General features: G+C 40.0%; 1 protein-coding gene across 4 annotated transcripts in view; it reads right to left on the bottom strand.

Annotated features, from left to right (window-relative positions):
- The window catches only part of MARCHF8 (membrane associated ring-CH-type finger 8), a 144,473-nt gene that overhangs the window by 99,095 nt on the left and 23,168 nt on the right, over positions 1-22,210 (bottom strand). For 2 of the 4 annotated variants that reach the window (XM_071070029.1, XM_071070030.1), the window contains exon 2: positions 6,844-6,936. The exons of the other annotated variants lie outside the window; for them this stretch is intronic. The gene's annotated coding sequence lies outside the window, so the exon portion shown is untranslated. The remainder of the gene's footprint in view (positions 1-6,843; positions 6,937-22,210) is intronic. 4 annotated transcript variants of the gene reach the window in all.

Genomic DNA, 22,210 nt, shown 5'->3' with positions numbered 1-22,210 from the left:
TTTAATAGAGACGGGGTTTAGCCATGTTGGCCAGACTGATCTCGAATTCCTGACCTCAGGCAATCTGCCCACCTCGGCCTTCCAAAGTGCTGAGATTACAGGCGTGAGCCACCAAGCCCGGCCATGAACTGAAATTTTTTAATGCAACAAGAATAAAGCAGGCCAGGAGTGGTGGCTCACACCTGTAATCCTGACACTTTAGGAAGCCAAGGTGAGTGAATCGCTTAAGCTCCAGGAGTTTGAGACCAGCCTGGGCCACATGGTGAGACCCCATCTCTACTAAAAATACAAAAAAAAATTTGCTGGGCATGGTGGTGCACGCCTGTGGTATCAGCTACTTGGGAGACAGGTGGGAGGATCACTTGAGCCCAGGGGACAGAGGTTGCAGTGAGCCAAGATCGTACAACTACACTCCAGCCTGCGTGACAGAAGGAGAACCTGTCTCAAATAAAAAAAAAAAAAAAGTAACTACCATAAAATATATATACAATTACCAAGAGTGAAGAAATCATAAGACAAATACATCCCACAGACTAAAGTTTACCCAGACACAAAAGACTGAAGTTTGTTAGTTTTTAACTCTCCTAGAGTAATTTAGAGCATTAGCAGGTGCAGTGGCTTGCACCTGTAGTCCCAGCTACTTGGGAAGCTGAGATGGGAGGACCACTTTAGGACAGGAGTTCGAGACTGGCCTGGGCAACATAGTAAGACTTTGTCCCCCACCAAAAAAATTCAGATCATTACTAGAGGTAATAAAGGGTACAATAAATGTTAAAACAATAATAAATATGCAATACTGAAGATAAGTGGGAAAAAAAATCCAAAACATAAATGATTTAAACAGATAAAAGTATCTGAAGAAACTAAAAAGTATAAACATACTGCCTGTGAGTAATAATGCTGGAGGAAAAAACTAGATGAAAGCACTTGCAAATCATAAGTACTTTACATGATATTTCATTTAAATCTCACAGCAGTGCCAGGAGGGAAAGAAACAAAATTTTATCCCCCTTTCATGCATGGCTTAAAGAAATTAATCAACTTGCCCAAGTTTTCACAGCCATATTTCAAGGACTCTCAGCTGCTAGCATTTGCCTGATCTTACAGAAGGTGCCAACAAAAAAGTTTTATGCAACTAGACCATAACTGCCCCTGACTAACCTGGGATTCCAAGGTGCCACTTTCAGAGATGTTAGAATGGATAAAAATGCACAACTTATGCTTGGCTAAATATGATAGCGTGCAGCAACCTACCAGGTGAACCTAAAATATGTAGTGGTTTTGTTTTTTTTTAATTTCACAGTGGCACTGCTACGGGAAGGACTAAGATAAAACATGATATGTTCCCGTCTTTGTTGTAGTAAAGAAGAGTTATTATAATCCCTATGGATATAGAAGACAACATGGAATTCACATTTGAAGTATTAAAGAGTGACATGCCTTTTGCTGCCTTTTTTGTCTATACAGAGGGACACTTAACGAAAGCAATGGTTATATCTGCCTAAAATTTGGCAAAGATAATAAATTAGATATTTCAAAAGTGGGTTATTTTAAGGCACTAAGATATGCCTCAAACAGGTCTAATTCATGGCAGGTATTTAACTGTATCATTTTGAGTGCACTTACAAATTTGTATCACAAGCCACAGAAAAGAAACACTGCATTTAAAAACTATAGCCCATATCCTTATGTTCTTTCATCTTTATTCTAGTAGACTATGCGAGGTATTTCCAACACACAACCTCAGAGGTTGAAGCCAAGAAGAGTGGCAGAATGGATTCAAGGTGTGCCAACAATGCTACCCAGTAGGAAGAAATTCCATAAAAACTAGGCCCCTAAGGAAAACAACAAAGTCTAAAGCTGGAAGTCTTGTCCAAATGCAAGTGCTTGGCTGAGAGAGAGCTGTCAGGCTGTAGACTGAAAGGCAGTGTATGCAATTTAGAATCCCCAGACTAACAGAGAGAGACCACAGCTGCGTGAGAGTGAGATGCTAATGTGGGGCAGGCAGGACTCAGCTCCAGACAGTGCATGCTATCGGGACTCCTTCCACGACTTGGGAAGACCTCAGTACAACCACTCTGGCAGGTATGTGAATTAGGTAAACAAGGTGTGATTACTGGGAAAAGGGCCTGGACTAATGTCTGGGCTTTCTGAAAGAGTTTGCATCTCACGGAAATTATGGAATAGCCACAGTATTCCCTTGGTAATAGAATACAAAAATACTGAAAACACTCAAAGTTAAGAAAAGGGAAAAGAGAAGATTTGTTAGGGTTCTTTTAGCATTTCACTTCTGAGAAACAGAAGTATGAGTCTAACTGCCTTTGGAGTTGAAAAACACCTTCAATCCATCAAGCACAGAAATAGTCTGCCTTTGGCTAGGTGCGGTGGCTCATGCCTATAATCTTCGGGAGGCCGAGGCAGGTGGATCACCTGAGGTCAGGAGTTCGTGTGACCAGCCTGTCCAACATGGTGAAACCCCATCTCTACTAAAAATGCAAAAATTAGCCAAGTGTTGGGAGGGGGGGGGCGCCTGTAATCCCAGCTACTCAGGAGGCTGAGGAAAGAGAATTGCTTGAACCTGGGAAGTGGAGGTTGCAGTGACCCAAGATCATGCCATTGCACTCCAGCCTGGGTGACAAGAGCAAGACTCCATCTCAAAAAAAGAAGAAAGAAAGAAGAAAAGAAAAAGAAAAGAAATAGTCTACCTTCTCAAACTCCTACAAGAGCTCCTCAGTGCTTGCCCTGCAGAGAACAGTGTCTGATCCCTACAGATAAGGAAAGGGAAGGAGAGGTCAAGGCTCCAGCAGCCCAGAGTTCTCCCTGGGTATTCACCATACCATTAGAGAAGAAACCTATTTACTTTTCTGCCTCCCTCCTTGAAGGCTCAGTAATGAAGCCAAGATTAGAACTGGAGGCATGGATTCCAGCCACTTACCAAAAGATGTTCCATTTTCTCTTGCTATGTAACAAACTACCCAAAACTTTGTTGCTTGAACATCCATGATTTCGTATTTCTCGTAATTCCATGGATTGGCTAGGCAGCTCTTCTGCTGCCCTTACCTGACTTACATAGGCTGCTTTGCTGGGCTCAGCAGGGAAGGCAGGGCCTTCTCCATGTGGCCTTTTCTTCTAGGCTTTTTCACATTGTGGCAGCAGCATCCCAAGACAGTTCACCCACTACACATGGTGCCCCTGCTTACACTGTGTCCGCTGATGTCCCATTCAAGTCACATGATTGAGACCAAAGTCAAGAAGGGGGAAAAGAGACTCTACCACTTGATGGGTGCTGTGGTTTGGATGTGTCCCCCAAGTTCATGTATTGGAAACTTAATCCCCAATGCAACAGTGTTGACGGATGGGACTTGTAAGAGGTGATTAGGCCATGAGGGCTCTGCCCTCACTAATGGATTAATGTTGTTATTGAGGAAGTAGGTTAGTTATCATGGGAGTGGGTTCCTAATAGAAGAATTAGTTCAGCCTCCTTCCCTTCTCTCCGTCCCATGAATGTGCTCTCTTGCCCATCTGCCTTCCACCATGGGATGATACAGCAAGAAAGCCCTCACCAGATGTGAGCCCCTCAACCTTGGACTTCCCAGGCTGCAGAAATGTGAGAACTAAATCTCTGTACTTTCTTAATTACTCCATCTCAGGTACTCTGTTACAGCAGCACAACGCGGACTAAGACAATGGGAGAAACAAGTGAAGTCACACTGCAAACAGGCAGAGCTGGGAGCGGTGCAGGTGCGGGGGGGTGGTGATTCATTAGGAACCATTTTGTAAAATTTACCACATATTGTTTTCCCTACTTTTCCCTCTGATAATAATAGTTTTTATCAGCAGAATTTTTTTTCAGGCGTTTTCATACCTATTATATATTCAAAGTTAATTATGATCTTTGTAATATGGGGGAAAAGGTGCTAAACTCTATTTCTACTACAGAACAACATTAATAAATAGATCCAAAAATATTCCCAAGGTTTAGAGACTAGAATTCCTTCTAGCAATCCATACTTCTTGAAGATCTTATGTTCCTTAACAAACACATGGATCTTGTGAAGCATCTTTAGTAGGTTGACAGAGGAAGAAACTGTGGCCAAAGTTTATAACAGAAAAATCGAAGGCCAATTATACTCCATTTGAAGTGCTTCCTGCAGAAAGAATTCTCAGCATGCCACTGTACAACGCAGCATATAAGGACAATGGCACACACTGCTCTGCACCAGCCAGCTTTCATCTCAGGCCGGAACAAGCATAGTCTCTACATACTGCAGTAAACCAGAAAAACCAGAACAGGATTTGCCTCAGTACTCACCTTATCCCCTGACCATCTGAGATATGTCTGCCCAGGTAGGACAAATCTTCTCAAGGACCCCCGTACATGCCATGGTCAACCTTACCCTTGTTCATTCTGTCCCACCTTCTTGGGATGTTCTTCCCTCTTTGCCTATCAGGCCCAAAATTCTCTGGCCTTCAGACCATACCTCAAAGCATCTCTTCTCTACAAGCAAAACACGTTCCCCTTTCCCTTCCTTACTACCCATAGCACTTACCCAATTTCTTTACAGGTGGACATTAATTATATAAAAACAGTCTTTCAATATAAGTGGTGGTTAATTTCACATGTCAACTTGACTAGGCCACAATATCCAGATATTTGATCAAACATTACTCTGAATGTTTCTGTGAAGGCATTTTTTTAGATAAGATTAACATTTAAATTGGTAGACTTTTTTTTAAGGCAGGACAGGATTTATTCCCATTTTACAGACGAGGAAACACTCAGAGAGGACAAGTGATCCACCTGCTCTAGGTCTCAAGTCAATACATGACTCAGCTGAAATTTCCTCTCCTAGATGTATACACAATGGGAGTAATGCCAGACCTGCTTCTCAAAACAGATATGCACAAGAAAACTGTTTTAGTCTAATTCTTCTGACAACTGGAAAGTAAATATTCACCAGGCCCTGTGCACATAATATTACCATAAGTCAGAAGTCTGTTATTAGGAGCATAAAACCATGGTACCGATTGGGAGTGGGAAGATACACAGAAAGGATACCAAGAGTTTCTGTCAACTGCCCCTGGTCTGAGTTCAACATTTTTTTAAGAGACGCAATTTTTTTTTTTTTAGGAGATGGGGTTTCACTATGTTGCCCAGGCTGGACTTGAACTCCTAGGCTCAAACGATCCTCTTGCCTCAGCCTCCCAAGTATCTGGGAATAGAGGTGCCTGTCACCACGCCCAGCTTCTAAATTGGTAGATTCTGAGTAAAACATCCTGCTATGTGGGTGGGCCTCAACCAATCAGTTGAAGGCCTTAATATAAAATGACTGACCTCCCCGAGAAGAGGCAATTCTGCCAGCAGACTGCCTTCAGTCTTCAATTCCAGAATCAACTCTTCCCTGAGCCTCCAGCCTGCCAGCCCACCCTACAGATTTTAGACTTGTCAGTCTCCACCATCATATGAATCAATTCCTTAAAACAAATCTCTCTCTCCCCCCATCTCTATCTATCTATCTATCTATATATACACAGGTATATCTGTACACACACACACAAACACACACACACACACAGACACACACGCCCTATTGGTTTTGTTTCTTTGGAGAACTCTGACACAATATATCAAACAGTTTAGATCATTCCTTGCAGGGTATAAAGCCTGGCCTACTTAAAAGGCTATATACTCCCTGGACTGTTGCATATTTTTTAGCAATCCCTGCAGTCTTCTGTACCATCATGTTTCCTTAGTATTCCCTAAGGTGTTCCATACAGAGCAGGGGTGAAATATTCCAGGAACTTTAATTTGCGCTTCCTTATGACTAAACCTTGTATCCTTCCAGTTTCCTAACCTTTCTGCACCACTGACTGTGATATGTATATATACTAAAGAAGCTGGAAGAAAGAAAAGGAATACTGCTCCCATTTTCCCATGGTGAAATCCCAAAGGTGGTTAATGTCTATTAAAAACTAGTAGTTTTATTACTAACTGGCACACAGGTGGTAGAATGTTTAAAAACAAAAACAAAAACTACAAACTATTATTCACTTTATGATCCCGGAATCCATTCTTTTTCATTTTCTCCACCTAGAAAACACCTTTTAGTGAAAAAACTATAATAAAAGCCAAAAAAAGTTGTAGTCGATCATCAAAATAATAACCCAAGACCAAATTTAAAATAATATAAATGTAAATCAGGAAATGGTTTTTAAAGTCAGCTACAACGTCTTAAGAGATTTTCACTTTATTTTAAATCCCTTTGGGAAGACCTAGAAAATTTCATTCATTTATCCTAAGCAAACAAATGGACAAGCACGTATTTTCATAGTCTGACCCAAACAATGAATTGGTTCATCCATCATTTTCCAAGCATCTTCTAAGTGCCAGGCTCCTACTAGGAACTGGAAAATTTTAGAAGTGAACTGGTGCTATCGTTCCTCCCTTAAAATATATTAGTGAATGCCCAGAAAATAAAGAATGCTCATATTTATTAAGCTACTCTCTTACAATGTGCATATTTCTGCTACTACCAGTTGAGTTGTGTACATTATCAAAAACCTATTGTTTAATCTCCAAACCTGTCTATGTCAGTTGTACTCATTCTGCAATGGTATAATTGAATACTATATAAACTGATCACAAATGGACAAAAATGTGGTTACAAAAGTAAGAAGCTACTATTTCTATAAAACCTAAGTTGAATACTTTGGAAAGCATCCATACAGGCATATTACTTTCCTTAAAATTTTTTGACAAATTGAGTATATATAAAACAACTATAAAAGACTAGAAAACAATCCTAAAATACCAGAATTCTGGCCAGGTGCAGTGGCTCATACCTGTAATCCCAGTGCTTTGGGAAGCTGAGGCAGAAGGATCACTTCAGGCCAGGAGTTTGAGACCAGTCTGAGCAACACAGCAAGACCCCATCTCTACAAAAAAAATTTTTAATTAAAAAAAAAAAGATAGAATTCTATGCTCCGATTGCTTCAAACGTTCCTGAAGTCTTAAACAGAGTGAAACTAGAAAACACAAAAGCTACTCTATAAATGTGGCTTTTAACAATAATACAGAACTGAGAGGACCCATAATACTCAAAGAAAGATTACTACCCTAGATTACAAGACTGGCCTTTCGCATCCTCCACTATTCCCAGAACAATCCATCAGTAGCAGTAACATTACACTTGAATACCTCCTGAAGTCAAGTTGTTTTATTTAAAACTGAAATATCCCTCTAAAAAACAACAACAAAATTAAGTATGTATGTACAAGGTATTCACTGCAGCACTGTTTCTAACAGCAAGACACTAAAGACAATCCAAATGTCCATTAATATGGGACTGACAATAAACTATGGTAAATTCACACAATGAAATAGAAAAAAGGCATAAAGAATGCCCCTATATACTTCTATGGAGTAATCAGCAGGAAATAATAGGAAGACAAAAAAGCAAGAAGAAAATTATATGTAGTGAGCTACCATTCACCTAAGATGGGATTAGGAGGCAGAAACTATATGTGTGTGCACATGCATGGATGTGTGCGCGCGCACACACACACACACTCTTGCTCATATGTTTTAAATGGAACGTAGGGAAGAAAAATAGAGGGAACCACAATCAGAGCTAGACTTTTCTGATTCTGCCTTGTTTTACACATTTAGCTCTGGAACCATGTACATGTTTTCCATAATTACTTGTTTAAAAAATAATTGAAAAACTATCATCTCTAAAATTCAAGAGCAACATGAAATGAACCTAAATATTTATTGAATTAGTGGTACAATCATACAAAAAGGAATTACTTCAAATGACTTAAAATAGTTTTACCAGACATCCCTAGAGGAACCTATCCTAAAAATGAAAAGAATTTGGGAAAGTGCTTTTAATTCTTAAACTATTTTCAGTAATCATATTGTTAGTAGTAACACTGATAAGTAATGGTATCAATATGATTTAGAACCAAAATTTTTAGCATGAGACAAATATAAAATTAAAGAAATTCAACAAAATCATCTATTCCTAAGTTTATACTGGAAAAATCAGTATGAAACTCATAAAATATTTTACCTTAAAAACAACGTATTTCCTAGCCCCATCCTCTGAAAAGGCCTAGAAATAACAACCAATCTGTAGTTTCCAGACTGTGGTCACTAAATACAATTTCCCTCTGAAAGGAACCAGAGCTGGTTGAAGAAAGGGATAATTCCAGATCTATGGCTGTTAATGTACAAGATGAACCTGGACATCTTGTCACACAAGAAAGCAAGAAGCCATCAGAGGCACTCATGCCAAAACGACCCAGGAGCTAATGTAAAGGCACTCCCGTTGGCCAAAGAAGGGACAATTTGGGCCAGGTGCAGTGGCACATGCCTGTAATCTCAGCTCTTTGGGAGGCCAAGGCAGGTGAATCACCTGAGGTCAGGAATTCGAGACCAGCCTGACCAAAATGGAGAAACCCCATCTCTAGTAAAAATACAAAATTAAGGCCCATGCCTGTAATCCCAGTACTCTGGAAGGCCAAGGTGGGTGGATTGCCTGAGGTCAGGCATTCAAGACCAGCCTGGCCAACGTGATGAAACCCTGTATCTATTAAAAATACAAAAATTAGCCAGGCGTGGTGGTGCGTGCCTGTTGTCCCAGCTACTTGGGAGGCTGAGGCAAGAGAATCGCTTCAACCCAGAGGTGGAGGCTGCAGTGAGCCGAGACTGCGCCACTGCATTCCAGCCTGGGCAACAGAGTAAGACTCTGTCTCAAAAAAAAAAAAAAAATACAAAATACAAAATTAGGTGGGCATGGTAGTGCATGCCTGTAATCCCAGCTACTCAGGAGGCTGAGGGAGGAGAATTGATTGAACCTGGGAGGTAGAGGTTGCAGTGAGCTGAGATCATGCCATTGCACTCCAGTCTGAGCAACAAGAGCGAAATTCGGTCTCAAAAAAAAACGGGACTATTTGATCATTAATAAGAACAACTGCGGCCTGCGGCTGGGTACACTGGTTTGTGCCTTATAGTCCCAGCTACCAGGGAGGGTAAGGAGAGAGGATCACTTGAGACCAGCCTGGGCAACATAGTGAGACTCTGTCATTAATTAATTTAATTAACTCATTAAAGAATAACTGCAATGAACTTAAGAAATCATCAAACATATTAAATTCACATGTTGGCAGGGCGTGATGACTCACACCTGTAATCTCAGTACTTTGGGAGGCCGAGGTGGGAAAATCTCTTGAGGCCAGAAGTGTAAGACCAGCCTAGAGGCAACATAGTGAAATTCCATCTCTCCTAAAATGATTTCTTTTTTAATTAGCTGTGTTTGGTCGTGCATGCCTGTGGTCCCAGCTACTTGGGAGGCTGAGGAAAGAGAATCACTTGAGCCCAGGAGGTTGAGGCTGCAATGAGCCATGATGACACCACTGCACTCCAGCATGAGGGACATTGCAAGACCCTGTCTCAAAAAAAAAAAAAAAAAAAAAAAGAAAAAGAAAAGAGCATCTGTTTATAATGATATTTTTTTAAATAAAGGAAAAAACACTGGCCATTTTTGGAAATGCTAGGGACCCTCCAAGAGTTATAAGTAAAGAGAAAGAGTCACTCATTTAACCTGACTTCCCTGTATAAGTTATACCTCTGGGTAACTGAATAGTTTGTAAAAAGAAACTTCTCTATAGTAGTATTCCAGCAAATAAATGAAAAAGGAATGATGCAACATCAAGAATTGCAACATCTTGCATGCCCATGATTAAATAATGGATCCAAGTGAAGAATAAGTGGTCACCACTGTTTCAAAGCAAAAAAGTCATTCCGCAAAATTCATATGTAATAGTATGAGCAAGCACACAAGATAAACGACATGATTTTTTCAGTAAATAACATTTCAAGAACAAAGAAAATAAGGAGGCCGGGCGCGGTGGCTCAAGCCTGTAATCCCAGAACTTTGGGAGGCCGAGACGGGTGGATCACGAGGTCAGGAGATCAAGACCATCCTGGCTAACATGGTGAAACCCCGTCTCTACTAAAAAATACAAAAAACTAGCCAGGTGAGGTGGCGGGCGCCTGTAGTCCCAGTTACTCGGGAGGCTGAGGCAGGAGAATGGCATGAACCCGGGAGGCGGAGCTTGCTGTGAGCTGAGATCCTGCCACTGCACTCCAGCCTGGGCGACAGAGCGAGACTCCGTCTCAAAAAAAAAAAAAAAAAAAGAAAAGAAAATAAGGAAAACCTATAGCTTAAAAGATATTAAAGAAAACCTATCAACTGAATGTAATATGTAGATCTTGTTTAGATCCTGATGCAAAAAATCACAGTGCACACAAACACATACACAAAATTGTGAAATAACTCTGGGATGATAGTGGTATTGTGTGATTTGTTCTAAGAAAAACAGCCCTTATCTTTCACTGAAAGTACTAACATATTTACAGATAAAATGAAAAGAACAAGAATGTACCCTCAAAAATGGACTGGGAGAGGAATATAAAGAAACAAAAGAGGCTATGAGTGGATGCCAGCTAGTGACAGGCACAAGGCGATTCACTGTATTCCTCCTTTACTTCTGTGTATGTTTTAAATTCTCCATAATAAAAGTTTTGAAACTTTGATGTATGACTGTACGTCTGTATGCTTTAATAATAAAATGGTAATGGCATACAAAATTTTTCAGGATTTCCTGCTTTAAGTACAAATGGCTTCTCCAGTTCTTTCTGCAAGAAGCATCTGGGGGTCATGTCCCTTATTTCTCTGAATTATCAACTAAAAGCACAGGGCCTGCTACACAGGAAGTGCTCAATAAATGTTAAATGAATGAATTCTGTTTGCTATACTTCTCTACTCTGCTAAACTTTCCAAAACCCTAATCTATTGATCCAATTTGTAGTAAAGGATGAGTAAATAGAACCAAGTATTAAAAAGATAAAAAATCCAAAACCCTGTACTTAAGCTTTTAAGTCTATGTTCCATAAAAAAAATGCTTGTTTTTTCTTGTGGTAAAAAACACAAAACATAAAATTTATCAAATTAACTATCTGTAAGTGTACAGCATTCAACATTGTGAGACAGATATCCAGAATTTTTTTCATCTTGCAAAACTAAAACTATAACCATTAAACAACAAAAGGTGCTTATTCTTTTTTTTTCTGAGACTGAGTTTCACTCTTGATGCCTGGGCTAGAGTGCAATGGCACAATCTCAGCTCACTGCAACCTCCACCTCCCGGGTTCAAGCAATTCTCCTTGCTTCAGCCTCCCGAGTAGCTGAGATTACAGGTGTGTGCCACCACACCCAGTTAATTTTTCTATTTTTAGTAGAGATGGGGTTTCGCCATGTTGGCCAGGCTGGTCTTGAACTCCTGACCTCAGGTGATCCACCCGCGCCGGCCTCCCAAAGTGCTTGGATTACAGGTGTGAGACACCACGCCTGGCCCAAAAGGTGTTTATTCTTAATACTTCCTACCCATTGTCTACTCTATCCTACACAGACCTCTAGCTACCACAAGCATTCAAAGTATTATTTTCTGACAATATACATTGTGGATCACCAGCACAATAACATCAAATGGAAAACAACCAGTCCTTAAAGAAAATAGGAAAGGTCTGAAGTCTGACTGTAAACAGAAGACCATATGACCTCCTGTGCCAAGGAAAGGAAGACAGGGCTGGAATGTGGTTTCAGGGTCACTCTAAATGGAAGTGAGCAACCAAGACAGGAAGAGGCAGGCCCACAGCTAAGAGGAGGCTGCATGGGCTGCAGAATGACTCATTCCATGTCTGCATTTAACAAAGGCTTATCACTGCTTAGGCAGCCCCATAACAATGATGGAAAGGCCTCTGGTAAGCACATAGAATCAAATTAATAGGGGCCTTAGGTCAGGTACCTAGAGAAGCAATATGCAAATCTCGAATTCAACAGACTTTTAGTTAAATATGCTTATGCAGGTCTACAAAAAAAATGACTTGGCTATAAATTTGGTAGTAACTTAGTATATTATGTAAGAAATATCAGTGATCAGTATCAGTGACCAGTGATCACTGATATTTTTCAATGTGTTACTAGAGTTCTAATTATCTTATGAACTCTTAGTCAATCACTTCTTTTTCAAAAATCACTTTCATACATTATTCTTCAGAAGCATGACTCCCAGCCTGAGTCTGCACTGGGACAACTCCAGGAAAGACAGAGATTTTGTACATGACTGAGGATACTAGCAGGGTCAAGGCAGACAACGACCTGTTAACCAAAAGCACCTAGAAATCTCCAGGGGGGCAGGGATCTTGGGGAATGGACACTCATTCTACAGCAAGAGTCCAGGTTTAATCTAAACCACAGACCATGAGAACAGAGTAGTGGCTTGGAGGACAACATGGTATCTGTCATTCACACTATCCTACATAAAAGCAAGGGATGACAGAGTGGTATTGTGTGATTCATTCTAAGAAAAACAATCAAATTAAAGACATTCTCAACAGGCTCTGAAGAACAGTAAAACTTCAAGGAATCAGCAGCATGGAAAGCAGCAGCTGTTAGACACAGGACTGACAGCAGCATGGGTAATAAGGAACATCCTGATGGCCACAGCCATGACAGTTGCCCTATCAACACAATGACCTTTGCACTACAACAGTGGCTGCACTGCTCTCAGTTCTGCCTCCAGCACTAGCAGGCTGTGTGCACATACAAATACACATATGTATATCTATGTGTAACACCCAGCTACTAACGGTCAGACCGGAGAGCACGCGGAGAGAAAATGGGAGTAGAAGTACAAACGATCTTTCACCTTTTCAATATTAACTGATTTTTTTTATAATTATGTAGTACCACAAATCAAACTTCTATTTTGAATAAAATAGAACACATCGAGGCCTAAAGGGAAGAAATATGTAGTAAAATCAGAAAAATTTAATATAGAATTTATAATAAAGTTCCACTTGTGCTTTGACAATTCTTGCCTTTTAAACCGAGTAATATTCCAAGTAAATACATCTTTAAAAAAAGAAAAGGTATAGTTTAAAATGTAGTAATTTAGGCCAATTTCAATTATTCAGGAGGAATATGAATTTTAGGAAAGGAATGAATAACTTTAGCCCTGTCATCATCCAGAAATTAGAAGTCAGTAAACATACTGTAAATTTAACCTGCCTGTATGCTTTTCAACTCAGGGCTCTGGGTAAGAATGAATGCCATAACAAATGTGAAAATCACTTGTAAACTATACAGTGCTATGTATATAGATGACAGTTAAGTGTCTACCATCACAAATGTGCTATAATTTTTTGATCTGACTTTATAATACAGAACACAATATAATGAATTTTTAAGAAATATAATGGTCCCTAAGGCCCTTTTTTTTTTTTTTTTTTTTTTTGAGATGGAGTCTCACTCTGTTGCCCAGGCTGGACGGCAGTGACACAATCTCGGCTCACTGCAACCTCTGCCTCCCAGGTTCAAGCGATTCTCCGGCCTCAGCCTCCTGAGTAGCTGAGATTATAGGCATGCGCCACCACGTCCAGCTAATTTTTGTATTTTTTAGTAGAGATGGGGTTTCATTGGCCGTTTCTTCTATTACTAACTCATACACATAAGAATTTGTTTTCATTTAATTGAAGATGCTCTTATGTATACTGATATTTCAATAAACATGAACATTAAATCTTTGAGATTAAAACCTCCATAAATATAACTGGAAACCTGCATTTCCTTCTTGGCTAGAAACCCATAAACAAAAAAAAATTCCAAGTGTGCATTAGACTCATAATGGTTTTCACACAAGAATGAATGGTATAAAAATTTTTAATTCACCAAACATCTTTCTGCAACTGGGTCATTCATTTTCTAAGTTAGAGGCCTTTTATTTTTATAACCTTTGTGGCTTCAAAAATAATTTTAAATACCTTAGAAGTATACACCCTAAGTATACATCACAGCACCCTTCCAAGGGAGGGGGCCTTGGCAGTGAGATTTGAACACAGAATCCTTCCTCCCCTCAACACAGAGACAGGCAGCTGCTCCAAGGATAGCCAATCTGTTGGCTGGGGAAGAGGCTAGTTAGGCAAGCTGACAAATTAGGCACTAAAAGGGAGGTGAAGCTGAAAGGATACAAGGAGTGAAGGAAGATCCTCAAATATTCACAAGCAAGGATGAGGTGAGAGGGAGCTGAGAACCAGAAAAACGAGATATGAAATAGAGAAAAAATAATGTGAACATGAGGAAGCCTTCTGGTTGTAGAAGACAGGTCAGAGTGGTAGGAACAATTGTAGAAAGATGCAAACTTTCTTGGAAGGCCAGGAGGTTTTACAAAAGCTTTGGAAAAGGATTTGGCTGAAGGCAGCCAGACTCGTCTTATCCAGTGCCTGAAAGCTTAGGTTAGACAACAAGGGGATGTAAATAAACTGATTCAGATAAGTTAGTTTACTTAGGCCTCAGAACCTGGCCTTTAATCATCCTCACACAGGACTGCTCTCTCCAGGGAGGGCGACCATGTTGATTACCCACAAGTGTGTTGACTCAAAGCCATTGTTATTAAATCTGCGCTGAATAAATGCCCGCAATGCCAGCCCGCCACAGCCGAGGCTGCTGACTTTTTACAGCACCCTTCTCGGGGTCTGTGAGCGGCCCAGTCCCCTAGCCCGCTCCCCTAGCCCGTTCTTTCACTGGATACCTGCGTGTGAGTGCATTTTTCATCCATCGTTCAGCCAGGGTCTGCGGGTCAGACCCAGCATCTGGCCTCGTAGAAAGAGTGTAGCAGACATGAAGAGAACAGCAGAAATGCAATGAGCAGTAAGTGCAGCTGTTCCCTAGAACTGTGTTGGATCCTGACAGCTATTCAGCTCCAGTTTCCTTGTAATCTGAAAATAAACGCTTTATTCTTAAAGAACACTGATGTGAGTTTCTGTTCCTTAAAATCAAAAAAGCCTCGTATAAGATACATACAAGGATAAGATATATTTAAATATGCAAGGGAAATTAGGCAAAGAGAAAAAGGAGTATGAAAAAGGTAACAGTCCCTTCCCAGTTCTTTATGATGAAACCATGTCATCTCCATACACAGGAAAAGAATTTCAGTTCTCTATGATGGCAAGGCACCTGTCTAGTGCATTCAAATATGGTAATAACAAAATATGTCAAAAAAGGAACAAAAATAAATCTGGAAAAATATGCTTACAATAAAAAGATTACCATATACATAGAGAAGTACATCTCTATGAGCCAGAGCAAGCAGAAACAACAAATACCAGATACTGCCTTCACTACCATTTCAGATAATGTAATTATGAAACAGACTTTTTTTTTTTTTTTTTTTTTTTTTTTGAGACAGAGTCTGGCTCTGTCGGCCAGGATGGAATGCAGTGGCATGATCTCGGCTCACTGCAACCTCCGTCTCCTGGGCTCAAGCAATTCTTCTGCCTCAGCCTCCCAAGTAGCTGGGATTACAAGCGTGTGCCACCACGCTCGGCTAATTTTTGTATTTTTAGTAGAGACAGGGTTTCACCATGTTGGCCAGGCTGGTCTTGAACTCCTGACCTCAGGTAATCCACCCACCTCGGCCTCACAAAGTGCTGGCATTACAGGCATGAGTCACCACGCTCAGCCAAAACAAATTATTAAATAACAAATTATGTAAAGAAATTTTTAAATGAACAAACAACAAAGTACTAAGAACAGCCAGTTTGAAACAATAAAACATTGCTTTCACAAATTAAAAATCTAAGTATTAAAATGAAAACCAAATGAGTTAATTAAACAGCGTATTAGTCACAGCTAAAGACAGATTACCAAACTACATGCCAAATTGGAAGAAATTACCCAGAGTTAGGGAAATAAAAAATACTAAAGAGATTAAGGGATATTGAGAATAGACTGAGATGGACTCATACATGACTAACTTGAGTCCTAGTGGGAAACAATACAGAGAATAGAAGAGAAGCAATACATGAAGAGGTAAGGGCTGAGAATTTTCAAAAACAGATACAAGATTCAAATCTAGATTTAAGAAGCACAACGTACACCTACCAATATAAGCAAAAAGAAATCCACCCCTAGACTCATAGGCATTGTGGTAAATCGCAAAATAAAGCCAAAGAAAATATTTTAAAGCACAGAGAGCAAAGACAGACTACTACAATTAGCTCTGACTATAGAATTCTCACCAGTAACAAGCCAGCAGACAGTAGAATATTATCTTCGAACTATCAAGGAAACTTGTCAAGTGCCATCATATGCACAGCAAAACTATCCTTCAAGAACAAAGACGAAATCAAGATATTCCCAGCTAAATAACAGAGTTTATGACCAGCAGACGATCACCAAAGAAACCTCGTGCTTAGATAAGTTTATTTAAAAAAAAAAAAAAAAAAAAAAAAGAAAGAAACTTCAGGCCGGGCGCGGTGGCTCACGCCTGTAATCCCAGCACTTTGGGAGGCTGAGGCCAGTGGATCACGAGGTCAGGAGATCAAAACCATCCTGGCTAACACGGTGAAACCGCATCTCCACTAAAAATACAAAAAATCAGCCGGGCGTGGTGGCGGGCGCCTATAATCCCAGCTACTTGGGAGGCTGAGGCAGGAGAATGGCGTGAACCCAGGAGGCGGGGGTTGCAGTGAGCCGAGATCGTGCCACTGCACTCCAGCCTGGGGGACAGAGCGAGACAATGTCTCAAAAAAAAAAAAAAAAGAAAGAAAGAAACTTCAAAAGAATATACCGTAGAAAAATGGAAAATGAGCTCAGAATGGAGATCTGAGATGTCAGATGAAATGACGTTCAAGTATTAAACACGTAAGTACCTGTCAGCAAACATTCCCTACGCTAAAAATAATAATAGTTTGCAACAGGATTTAAACAACAGTGGCCGGGCGCGGTGGCTCAAGCCTGTAATCCCAGCACTTTGGGAGGCCGAGACGGGCGGATCACGAGGTCAGGAGATCGAGACCATCCTGGCTAACATGGTGAAACCCCGTCTCTACTAAAAAAATACAAAAAAAAACTAGCCGGGCGAGGTGGCGGGCGCCTGTAGTCCCAGCTACTCGGGAGGCTGAGGCAGGAGAATGGCGTAAACCCGGGAGGCGGAGCTTGCAGTGAGCTGAGATCCGGCCACTGCACTCCAGCCTGGGTGACAGAGCAAGACTCCGTCTCCAAAAAAAAAAAAAAAAACAACAGTGAGAAAATTAAAATCTCAAAAATTAGTGTTTAAGCTAAGGGCATGAGGAAGGGGAGGTCATTAAAGTACAGTTGACCTTTTGAACAATACGGGTTTGCACTGTGCAGGCTGACTTATACGTGGGCTTTTTTTTTTTTTAAACCAAACACAGATGAGGGATACAAAACCCACATATATACAGAAAGTCTCTCTCCCTCCCTCCCTTCCTCTCTCCTTCCCCTTCCTTCCGAGACAGAGTCTCACTCTGCCACCCAGGCTGGAATGCAGTGGCACCATCATAACTCACTGCAGCCTCGAACTCCTGGGCTCCAGCGATCCTACTGCCTCAGCTTCCCAAGTAGCTGGGTCTACAGGCCTGCACCACCATACCTGTCTAATTTTTTTATTTTTTGTTGAGACACTGTCTCACTTTGTTGTCCAGGCTCGTCTCGAGCTCCTGGCCTCAAGCAATCCTCCTGCCTCGGCCTCCCAAAGTGCTAGAATTACAGCTGTGAGCCACTGTGCCCAGCCCCGATTTTTCTTAACGGCAGGTTCTGCTGGGTCAACAGCAGGATATGAATATATGCAGGCTGTAGTATACACGAGGGTCCTGGAACCAATCCTCTGCATATGTGAGAGATGATAAAGTCTTTGTCTTGGCAGGCAATTAAGATACGGTTCATTCAGCTTTGTTAATTTAACTCTATGATAATATCTCAAGAATAAACCACAAAAAGACTTCCAAACCAATACAGAGGAAAAATACCATAAGAAAAAAATCAAGTGAAAAAATCTTAATTATATTTTTAAAAAGAACAAAAAAGAAAAGGAGCACAGAAAGTGTAAACAGCCAGCACAAAGTAAAATGGCAAATATTCATTACAAATATATCAATAATCATAATCTATGTAAATGAATTAAACTTGCCAATTAAAAGACAAATAAGATTATTTTATAAAACATAAACTTCAGTTACATATTATTTACATAAGATATACCCAATGAATAGCACAAAAAGTTTAAAATGAGGACTAAAAAGGTTAAGTAAGCACCAGTCAAAAGTAAATGAGAATTACCATATCAGAATAAGGCTTATTTCAGCGGTTACCCACTGAAAGTAAGAGAAAGTTAACAACACATGGTCTTAATGAGGGAACAGGTATGAAATCTCAGCAAAGAAATAAAAAGTGGCCAGGCGTGGTGGCTCATGCCTGTAATCCCAGCACTTCAAGAGGCCATGGTGGGCCGATTGCCTGAGGTCAGGAGTTCGAAACCAGCCTGGCCAACATGGTGAAACGCTGTCTCTACTAAAAATACAAAAATCAGCCAGATGTGGTGGCAGGAACCTATAATCCCAACTACTCAGGAGGCTGAGCAGGAGAATCGCTTGAACCTGGGAGGCGGAAGCTGCAGTGAGCCGACTGTGCCACTGCACTCCAGCCTGGGCAACAGACTAAGACTCCATCTCAAAAAATTTAAAAAAAAAACCAAAAAAAGTATAAAATAGAAACAAATATAAATTCAAAATCAGAAAAGCTTGAAAATTTTTTTTTTTTTTTTTTTTTTTTGAGACGGAGTCTCACGCTGTTGCCCAGGCTGGAGTGCAGTGGCGCGATCTCGGCTCACTGCAAGCTCCGCCTCCTGGGTTCACGCCATTCTCCTGCCTCAGCCTCCTGAGTAGCTAGGACTACAGGCGCCCGCCACCGGGCCCGGCTAATTTTTTTTTTTTTTGTATTTTTAGTAGAGACGGGGTTTCACTGTGGTCTCGATCTCCTGACCTTGTGATCCGCCCGCCTCGGCCTCCCAAAGTGCTGGGATTACAGGCTTGAGCCACCGCGCCCGGCAAAAGCTTGAAAATTAAAACAAAAAATTCACTCTATGATCTTAACAGTAGATTGAATATGACACAGTCAATGAACTGGAAAACAAACCAGTAGGAATTATCCACACTGAAAAACAGAAAAAAAGACTGGAGAAAAATGAACAAACTCTCACAAACTTCTGAGATAATATCAATCATTATGACATGTATATAATCAGAAATGCAGGTGGAGGGGAAGAAAGTGAAACTTTAGCAGAGAAAATATCTGAAGATGCAATAACCAAAAACTTCCCAAATTTAACAAAAAATACTGACTTATAAATCCAAAAGACTCAGTGAACACTAAGTAGGATTAATACAAATAGAAATACACCTGAGCACACTGTAGATAAACTGCTGAAAACCAAAAAGAGAAAAATCTTGAAAGTAACTAAGAATAAACAACAATAACAACGACGACAATAACAGTAACACGACGGCCAACTGATTTTTTTTAATTGGAAAAACAAGTCAGGAAGTAATGTAACAACATCTATAATGCTCAAAGAGAACAATCAGCCCAGAACTCCACATGCAGCAAAAACATCCTTCGACAGTGAAGACAAAATAAAGACATGGTCTGATAAAAACTAAGGAAATTAATCCCCAGCAAATGATAACATAGAAAAATTAGGATCCACCAAAAAAAAAAAAAAAAAAGTACTGGAAGTGTTAAATGTGTGGATAAATGTAAAGAACTATCTTTCAATTTATTCTCTTAATTTCTTTAGAAGACACTCACTGGCTGTTGAAAGCAATAATAACACTGTATCATGGGGCTTATAATGTAGGTGTACATAAAATATATGACAGTAGGTTGTCACCTCTGTAATCCCAGCACTTTAGGAGGCCACGGGGGGTGAATCACTTGAGCCTAGGAGTTCAAGACTAGCCTGGGCAACATGGTGAAACCCCAACTCTACAAAAAGCACGAAAATTAACCAGGCATAGTGGCGCATGCCTGTAGTCCCAGTTACTTAGGAAGCTGAGGTGGGAGGATCGCTTGAACCTAGGAGGCGGAGGATACAGTATGCCAAGACTGTGACACTGCACTCCAGCCTGGGCGAGAGAGTAAGACCCTACATCATAAATACAAAAATAAACATAAATATATATGACAACAACAGCACAATGACTGGGTAGGGAATGGAACTGTGTTATTGCAATTCTTACATTTTATGAGAAGTGGTATGTTAATTCTAAGTAGGCAAGGGTAAGGATGCAACTGCAAAAAAAAAAAAAAAAAAAAAAGTCATTAAATGGAATACTAAAAAACATTCAATTAGCCCAAAAAGAAGTAGAAAAAGAGTAGCAGAAAAAAAAAAAAAAGGACACCAGAAGACAAACAGTAAACTAGTAGATCTAAACCCAACTACAGTGAATTGTCATTATTCATAGTAGTTATACTCTATAAAATCATCATGAACACTGAGTTACCAAATATGGAACCACTGCTCTCGGGAAAATAGTACTAAGTCCCTGCAAGCCTCTGGTCCTGCTACCTTAGTCAACTGATCAATACCTAATCTTGTTTTGTATGTGTTTTTGTTTAAAACACTTCATTTAATATCTATTGTTAATTTACTTATATTAAACTCATGGCCAACAGCACTACAATTCTTGTCTGAGTGAAGCTTATCTAATACATGTATTTTCTCCATAGGCACATCACAGCCTCTTGCACTTGGGATCACTAGGTGGCACCTCAGCCCTACATTTGGGGTCATTTTAAACAGCAAAATCACCCCAATAGAAGTATAAAAATGTGGAAAATGTGGCACTGAACAGACTGGGAAAGAACCCTTTTAAAAATTTCTGTGGGTACACAGTAGGTGTATCTATTTATGAGGTACTTTAGATGTTTTGATACAGGTAAGCAATGTGAAATAAGTACATCATGGAGAATAAGGTATCCATACGCTCAAGAGTTTATCCTCTGAGTTATGAACAATCCAATTATACTCTAAGTTATTTTAAAATGTGCAATTATTATTGACTATAACCACGCTATTGTGCTATCAAATAGTAGGTCTTATTCATTCTTTTTTTTTGTACCCATTAACAATACTACCTTCCCTTCAGCCCCCCACTCCCCTTCCTAGCCTCTGGTAACCACCCTTCTACTCTCTACGTCCATGAGTTCAATTGTTTTGATTTTTAGATTCCACAAATAAGTGAGACCATGCAAGGCTTGTCTTTCTGTGCCTGGCTTATTTCACTTAACATAATGATCTCAAGTTCCATCCATATTGCTGCAAATGACTGGATCTCATTCTTTTTGACGGCTGAATAGTAAGTACTCCACTGTGTACCACATTTTCTTTATCCATTCATCTGTTGATGAACGCTTAGGTTGCTGGCAAATCTTAGCTATTGCAAAGTGCTGCAACAAAAATAGGAGTGCAAGTATCTCTTTGACATATTGATTTCTTTTATGGCGGGGAGGGGTGCATACCTAGCGGTGGGATTACTAGATCATATGATAGGTCAATTTTTAGTTTTTTGAGGAACCTCCAAAATGTTCTCCATAGTGGTTAATTTCCATTCATACCAACAGTGTATGAGGGTTTCCTTTCCTCCACATCCTCACCAGCATTTATTATTGCCTGTCTCTTGGATATGACATTTTAATCAGGTAAGATGATATCTCATTGTAGTTTTGATTTGCATTTCTCTGATGATCAATGTTGAGCACCTTTTCATATGTCTGTTTGCCACTTATACTTCTTTTGAGTAATGTCTATTAGAATCTTTTGCCCATTTTTAATTGGATTATTATTTTTTCCTGTAGAGTTAGTTGAACTCCTTATATACTCTGGTTATTAAGCCCTTGCCAGCTGGGTAGTTTGCAAGTATTTTCTCCCATTCTGTGTGTTGTCTCTTCCTTTTGTTGACTGTATCCTTCGCTGTGCAGAAGCAGCTTTTTAACTCGATGTGACCCCATTTGTTCATTTTTGCTTTGGTTGCCTACGCTTGTGGGATATTGCTCAAGGCATTTTTGCCCAGAACAATGTCCTGAAGATTTTCCCCAATGTTTCCTTGTAGTAGTTTCATAGTTTGAGGTCTTAGATTTAAGTCTTTAATCCATTATGATTTGATTTTTGTACACAGTAAGAGATAGGGGTCTAGTTTAATTCTTCTGCATATGGATATCCAGTTTTCCTAGCACAATTTATTGAAGAGACTGTCTTTTCCCCAGAGTATGTTCTTGGTACC

This window comes from Macaca nemestrina, chromosome 9, assembly GCF_043159975.1.
Source record: "Macaca nemestrina isolate mMacNem1 chromosome 9, mMacNem.hap1, whole genome shotgun sequence".
Classification (NCBI taxonomy): domain Eukaryota; kingdom Metazoa; phylum Chordata; class Mammalia; order Primates; family Cercopithecidae; genus Macaca; species Macaca nemestrina.
The sequence above is the reverse complement of the archived record's forward strand: the minus strand, read 5'-3'. Positions and strand labels throughout refer to the sequence as shown.